This window comes from Anoplolepis gracilipes, chromosome 13 (genome assembly GCF_047496725.1).
Source record: "Anoplolepis gracilipes chromosome 13, ASM4749672v1, whole genome shotgun sequence".
In the NCBI taxonomy this organism is placed as follows: domain Eukaryota; kingdom Metazoa; phylum Arthropoda; class Insecta; order Hymenoptera; family Formicidae; genus Anoplolepis; species Anoplolepis gracilipes.
Window position 1 is genome coordinate 4,962,199 of NC_132982.1, and position 8,275 is coordinate 4,970,473.

At 35.4% G+C, this 8,275-nt stretch overlaps 1 pseudogene; it reads right to left on the minus strand.

Annotated features, from left to right (window-relative positions):
- Positions 1-5,898: 5,898 nt before the first annotated feature.
- On the minus strand, positions 5,899-7,795 carry LOC140672324 (uncharacterized; annotated as a pseudogene).
- Between the last annotated feature and the right edge of the window lie 480 nt (positions 7,796-8,275).

Here is an 8,275-nt window from a genome sequence, read left to right on the forward strand (position 1 = left end):
GCGGGGGTTGCATCCGGGGTGCATCGCGCGAGTTTCCGGGTGGAAAAGCGAACGTGGGCGTGGCGTGGCGAGGGTGAGAGGCGTGGTTACACGCGATCAATAAAACCACCGACCCTCTCACCCCATCCCTCCGACGGGGCATGCGACGTCGACGAGGCGGTGAGGGGAACGAGAGTTGGCAGCGTGAAAGGGTGCGGAGAAGGGGGTGCCACCGAAAAGCGGACGAGGCGGTGGAGAGGGAAGACAGGGGTGGAAGGAGGGCAAGAGAAGGAAACCCGGAGGGGTCGTCCGAGGGTGCATACAGAGTATCCCGTCGCACCTCATCGATCCCTCTCTGCGAACCTCCTCCCATCCTCGCGGGCGCCCGCGCAACCCTCGTCGAGAGACTCGACCTCGCGTCGCAAGTACCATGGCCTCTGGAATTACGCGGGAGACTTCATTCGCGGCACGCAACGATCACGCATCGTTGTCCGTACGCTCGGTTCCGGCTGGATAGAAGGACTTGACGTTAACAATCGGGATGTCGAATCTGAGAGATGTCACACACACATTATAGAATCGTTTGTTATACTTCTTAACCCGAAAGATGTATAACTCCCTAAAATTCTTTATATAATAATTTATTTATTTTATAATTCTTTATTCTTTTAAAGGTAAAAAAAAATTAATTACATAACTTAATAAACTACTAAATACGGAAAAATCAAAATAATAATAAAAACTTATTTGTCGTAATAAAATATTATTATAATAAGAAGTAACTTTATAAAAATAAAATATAGGAGTCTCATATTTTACAATCAAATTAAACAAATTTGATGGATTAAACATGATAGATATACGTCGGCGCACGTAACATTACATAACCGAAAGATGTATAACTCCCTAAAATTCTTTATATAATAATTTATTTATTTTATAATTCTTTATTCTTTTAAAGGTAAAAAAAAATTAATTACAACTTAATAAACTACTAAATACGGAAGAATCAAAATAATAATAAAAACTTATTTGTCGTAATAAAATATTATTATAATAAGAAGTAACTTTATAAAGATAAAATATAGGAGTCTCATATTTTACAATCAAATTAAATAAATTTGATGGATTAAACATGATAGATATTCGTAGGCGCACGTAACATTACATAACCGCTTGCTGATCAAACTGAATGGGCGAATTTCTGAAATAGTTGAAACAAGCCGTAAATCCATCAAAATTAATTGTTCAATGACGTAGTTACGCGAAACGCTACTATTCCGTCAATGTACAACATCGATCCTTTTCGCCTGACTATTTATATACTTGAACGTATTCAGATTGGAATTGTCGCGATATTGCGTTTCCACGGGTCTCATTCAGGGCACAATATCACGCGAGATTCGATTTAACTTTGTTACACGACTTTGCGCTAATATCAATATATGATACAGATTATCATGTATTGTATCTTATTTTTTTTATTAAAAAATGTAAACATGAAAATTAATCTTGAACGTGCGAAGCTTCGCTTGTGAAAATCCCATTATATATATTATATATATTTAATATAAATTGTCTAAGACTTTTTTATCTTGCTTGCAAATTTTTTCATAATAGAAGAAAATTAATTCAAAGATTTATCAAATTTTTTCTGATCAAGAGCACGCTATTTTTTCTGTTTAATTCAAAGTGAGCGTTTTGCGACACAGCCATGTGTAGGTTAATCTATTCACGCAAATGACTGACGCTTAAGTGAAATTACGCAAGAATGATCATTTCCTGTACGCGAATGCACATAACGGAGTAACGCGAAAAAAAAAGAAAGCAAAAATAAAAGATTTAATACTAGAAAAAAATGACACGGTTACGGACTTTAAATAAAGAAAGAATCGGATATAATAGGACACAAAGCTTCGATTCTTTCGCAAGACTTCATGGATTTTGCAAGAATCCACTTAAACATTGTGACTGTCCTTTCGTAGACAAAAAAATCGTCTCTCTTTTTAGCATAGCAACCTTTTACCAGATATGACTTTTGTGATTCTCGATAATATGTCAAGTGTAATAAAAGTTTTAGAATTTGTCTTCAAAAAAGATCCTAGATACATACATATGTATATTCGGCTAAATACTTTCAACAGTTTTGCAATGTATCCGATACGTAAACAACCTTTTTACAATAATTTTCTAATAAACGCTATAAATGTTCTTATTCAAATCGCGAAAATAATCCGATGTTATGTAATCATTAAAGATTGAAAATATTCTCACGTCCTGAGGTGTCTACGGCGTTCTTTAGACTCTTTCTGTATTTCATATAATATTTTTGAAAATTATGAAGATTATAAAGAAAATTATAAAGATATAAATAATATTTAAACAAAAAACTTTTATGGATTTAAAGTAAATTTTTTTAGAATGATGATGATTTTTTAGTAGATAATTTTTTTTAAATGGATTTTTTTAAGTTTTTAGATAAGCAGATTTTTTTTTAACACCATAACTCTTTTCTTACGTTAAATCTCAATTTTCATCATGGTACCTTCCGTTTACGATACTTGTGTAATGCATACTCAGAAATCGAGCCTCTATAAGATTAAAGTTAATGATTCATTTCGCGAGATGACCGCTTTCTCCTACCATGCCATCAAATAGGCTACATTACGGTTAATTAACCGCGCATATATTCAAGTTAGAAAGGGGAAAGAATGAGGGGGCATTTTATCACGATTGAGATAAATTGCGAAAATTACGTGAATCGGTAAATCTTGTCAATCGGCAAATCGGCTCGTAACACTCGTGTTTGCGAGTGAATAATGGCGAATCAACACCGAACTCGCATTGACGCTTGATAATTCGATGATATATTGGCGAAATTGTAGACGCATCTATCTTTCTCTAGAAAGATATGCATCTTCAAGATAATGCTGCAATTGCAACACCAAGTTCTCGAAGAAGAAGCTTTCAGAATTATCATTTTAATAAATGTATCTCGAGTACGATTGATGGTTCTGATGGGAAGAATGCAATGTGTGGAATCAATTTTTCATCATTTTTTGAATATATATATATATATATATATATATATATATATATATATATATATATATGTAAATATATTTTTTATATTCATTTTTTGATGAAGAGAAAATATAAAATAAAATGTACCAGATTATACATTTTTCTCTCTCGATTGGACTTTTTCATCGACAAAAACAAATATCACAAATTGCACTTGATATACTTTTTTTCTGTTTTCCTCTATTGTAAATAAGGTTTCTATTAAAAGTTTACATAAAATCAAATGAAATAATTTCATCATTCAATTTTTTTAGCAAACGATACTGTTTTTTAGCAAGACATAGAAATCTTTTGTCTGACAATAGAAGTATTTAAAAGTAATTTATCAAAAGTACAATCATCTTTTTGAATATACATACATCTTTTCTCCTCAGAGATTTTCGCTTCACTTAAGTAACGCCTCTATATACATTGCGTCAGACCTCTTATGAAAGAGACGTTGTCGGAAACGTTTCTTAGACTCGCGATCGCCTTCCAGAGATAGAACAAGAGTCGGATATTGAAGGGAACAATCGTGTCGTTCTTGTAAATCACGTAATAGTAATGTCAGATTTGACGTTGACTCAGCTGATCAAGCACGATCCGGTAGAAGCAATGCCACAGAACAAGGCCAATAGACAAGCATTATGTTCAAGTAAAATAATGATTACGCATATACGTGGCAATCTAACTATGATAGGAAACTTTCGAACAAAACTCTGTTAAAGTTACTGTACGTTGTGTGTGTGTGTGTGTGTGTATTTATATGTGAATTACCGTTCCCATTGCTCAAATTTGCACAAAATTAATATGACGTAAAATTAGATTAGACGACTCTAATCGGTTAATATCGATAATACGAAATTCACAAATTGCAGTTACAATTTATTGATGTAGCAATAAGTAGTAATAATAGAAACATGCAGCTTAATTGCTCTTTATAATTTAACAAGATGTGACGATAATGATGCATTAGAGAAAAGAAAGAAAAATATGAAGAATTTAAAAGAAAATAATTTCGAGCATTTTATAGCAATTTATTGCAGCCGAGAGGAAATAAAAGAGCTTCCGGATCTACTTTATCAATTTATAACGCCTCGCAATTCTCCGTTACTAGACGGTTCTGTGATAATGGTTGACGAGCCGCATCTTTTATTCATAGCGCACGCTCGCGAGTTTTGGTTTCGCTGTCATATATCAAACATGACTTTTTCCAACTGAATCGCGCGGTTTTCTTCTCCGATTGTCTTTTCTAAAATTTCCAGTCATCTCCTTGAGGAATTACGGTAATCACACGTGAGTGGATTTTATTATTCTCTCGTCTTCCTTTGCCCGCGTTTCTTATGTCTCTTTACACTTTCCATTCGCCGTGGAAGAAATCGATTGACGCGAAACGGGATCGCGTTATATTCTTAAGCGAAATATTTGCGTCGTTTTAAGGCCACCAAGCTAATCGATCCCGTGCGCAGGCCATGGTCATCGCGATTTACATCGCGCATACTCTACGAGTTATAATCTCGGCGATCACCTATGCACCGGCTGTCTTCGGCGACTACGTCGCTCTTGTGTCTTAAACGGCTGTATAATATAGAGTGCTGTAAAAACTTTGATAAACATGAGAGCGCTCGGCTAGTCTTTATTAAATGAAAAGATGATCTTTATATAAACAGCAATTGACATATTACTCATATACATATATTACCGTATAATATATGATTATATTACATAATCTGAATTTTTTTAAAATTATGTAATTGCAAGGATTTCATAACTTTTATGAATTTTATCGCAGATAAAAATAGGGAAATTATAATTTTTTAATCAGCAGCTGTTGTCTTCAAAAACGTGAGAAAATATTTTTAAATATCTCTCTGGATGTATCTTTAAAGATTTAAAAGCAAAATATTGATAGAAATAATTATTGATTAATTCGAATTTTTTGAACGTTTAGCCTTTATTGATTGGAACTGATGAAATAGCACTTTTTTATATCGCTTTCCCCGACTATCGCTTAGTTCATACTTTATTAAGCGAGTCTGACTATTTGCATGAGAACTCGCGTTTACATCGCCGACAAACGTAAGTTACGTAAATACCATTAACCGGTTAGGAGGTGATTACGATTCCGCGACATGCGTTTTCTTCTTCATTGGCGCCGGCGGAACGAGAAATAAATGCATAATTGCGTTAGCAATCGATTGTTCATACACATAACAGTGCAGGATTCCAGAATTTCGTAAAACGCCATTGGCAGATTGCCCATTTGCAATGGGCCAATGTCGCCTGTTTAACGATTCCTTGTCTCGGACATTGTGTAATTCTAGCTGCGAGGTACAATGATTGACGAAAAAAACTTTCGTAAATGATTAAGCGTACATGGCATTAAAAACTTGCTTGCGTTTCCTCGTGGGAATATTTCAATATCGCTAGCTGAGAAATGAAAGAGGGTAAATGTAAAGAAACACATCGCTACGGTTTCGACATATCCGCATTGTTTTAAATCTTTTACAAAATCTTTTCATCTGAAATCAAAAGTCAATCTTGATGCTCATTCTTTGCCTTCGCGTTATGTAAGTTGAATCATTAACATGTTTAAGGATCTCGATCCTTCATCACTGCCATAATATTTGCGCAAGAATTGATTTTGTAAACCTTTTCATAGGTTTTTTTAATATTCCTATCGCGCGTGATAATCGCACGTCATTTGAATTTTTGCGCGCGAGAACACTCAAAGCTGCGAGGACAACGGAGCAAATGATAATCTCGCTAATTTTAATGGGTTACACGGAAGCACGTTGAATCAGACGAGCGCGGAAACGCAACGGAGAGAAAAGCCGAGACCGATCTCCGGAGATTTCAATTCGTCGCGAGTGAACCTCCTTCTTCTCCCCGATTATCCTTTTTACCATCTCCCGTTTTACCGTTTCCTCTCTCGCTTTCAGCGCTCATTATTCCAAACCTGCCTTTCAATTTATGCAAATCAAGTTCGCTCGTAACAACGACGGTGACGAAATTACATAGGGAGAACTCTTGAACAAAGTAGCTGAACATTAGCGCAGCCTAATGTTTAAATAATCGATAAAAAAAACCCGATTCAAACGTGAAAGAATTTCTAAAGAAAAGGTAGAAAGAGAAAAATTGGTCTAAAATTCAGAGCTGGAATATTCTAAAGTTGGATCCAATTAAAACTGGATTATAAAAATCCATATAATATATATATATATATATATATATATATATATAAATGTAATTAATTACATTATTTCTTAAAAAATTTTTCTATAAAAAATATGTAAAAGCGTTTTTAGAGTATTATTGACTATTAGATTTAAAAAGCTAAAAAACATAATAGAGAAATATACAAATATTTGTGAATATAACGGGCGAATATTTTGGAAATAACAAATCGATATTATTTATATTTGAAATTAAAATCGCTTCGGACTTTCCCTTTTTTTCCCAACGTAATTATATTCTCATTTAGACGGGAATGACCCGCGATCGAGGATGAAGGTTAATGTGTACCTGCCATAGGCAGAGTGTTCTCTTCCACGAGGCCAAAAATAAATTATTGTTCCGGCTCGCGTTCCCGCTCGGGGGTGCCGTCGTTCCCTTTTGTTCCAGCCAGCCCCCCTCGGGCCTAAACCATCCCTCCGCGGCGGCGCATCCACTCCTCCGTCGTCATCCGCAACGGCGTACCTAATATAATATTCCAGGCAATTACAGTGTTTGCGGATCAAACAGAGGGACTCGTTTCATCCCCGTTCGTGACGCGATGCCCTTCCTTCCTTCGGGGAGCTGGCAACCCCCCGTCGTCGCGAGCCGGCGCGTGGTGAGAATCGCGCGGGTGGCTGCTGCCGGATATACGAGAACAATTTTCTGTCTGGTGTGCTTTTTTAATGGACTCGAGAACGTTGACTGGCGTTCCGCCTGATTATTCTCCGGCTGGGGATAATTCTTTAAATTTAGAACCGGATCTCGCATTTTTATCCTCGGAAATTGTTATTCTTTTTCGACTTTAGAGCCTTTAAAAATTTTATTTTAAAGGTTGATAAGTTTATAAATTTCAATAACGCTTTAACGTATTATGTATTGATAAAACAATCTTATAAAAAATATTATAATCTTATAAAATCTTATAACAAATATTGCAATCTTATTCGGAAATTTCTATTTAACTCTCTATAAAATGACGTTTAATGTAAGAATGTGAATATAATATATATCCGCGTAAAGTAACTTGAGAAAAAAGAATAGAAGACTACTCTTCAAGATCACTATAAAACTATTCCGCAAGAATGAGCAGAAGACAATCTTCGAAGGAGGGAATAATTGTGGAATTTTACACTTGATTAGCTGTTTAAAAAAAAGAACAGTGAAAAGGGTGAGAAAGAGAGCGAAATCGTGATTCCAAGAGAGGAGGAAGAAAGGGAAAGTGACGAACGCGGGTGCAGGGACGGAAACATGCGTTTCCGTCGAAGAAACACAAAGATTAGAACGTTTCTCACGCAATAATCGTCGCGCGTTGTTTTTCTTTTCCGCTCCGGGTACTCGCTCTCATTTTTTTCGCTTCTTTTCCGTTGGCCTTCATAAGCGAAGCGGGTTCGCGTTCCAGTTTTTAATTCCGCCTCGGGGGCCAACGCAACGTGGGCGCATGCGGACAAACCTATTGCGCGATTTGTATTCTTCTGTTGCGCCCACCTGGCATCGTCCGTCTCTTGCGCGAGTCTCTTACCTCACCTAAGGTTCCCATAAGTGTTAGCTTACATGTCAGATGCTCGTCGTAGCTGTTGCATCCTCACGAAGCGCAGATGATGTTCTCAATGTCTGCCGATCGCTCGAGAGGAAAGAAAGAATTTTAACTTTTGTCTCGCGAAATTAATTTAGCCAAGTGAATTAAATTTTTTACGACTTAATTGTTAAAAATGTAATTTTTCAATGTGTGAAAATAATGGTACATATGGCTATACAACATCTTTTAAAGTCTACTTTAGAGACAATTTATCATATATATAATTGATGTAACAGAATTTTTTTTAATAAAAATGTTTAAAAAATTTAAATTACATAATAATATACATATATATAATATATAAATTAATACACGCATATATACATATATATATATATGTAGACTAGTAAGGAAAATTTCATCTTAAATTTTGTCGTAGTTTTGACAAACTTACAATTAGAGATCGTTTAAAGTTAAGAAATATATGTACTTTGTGTGAAA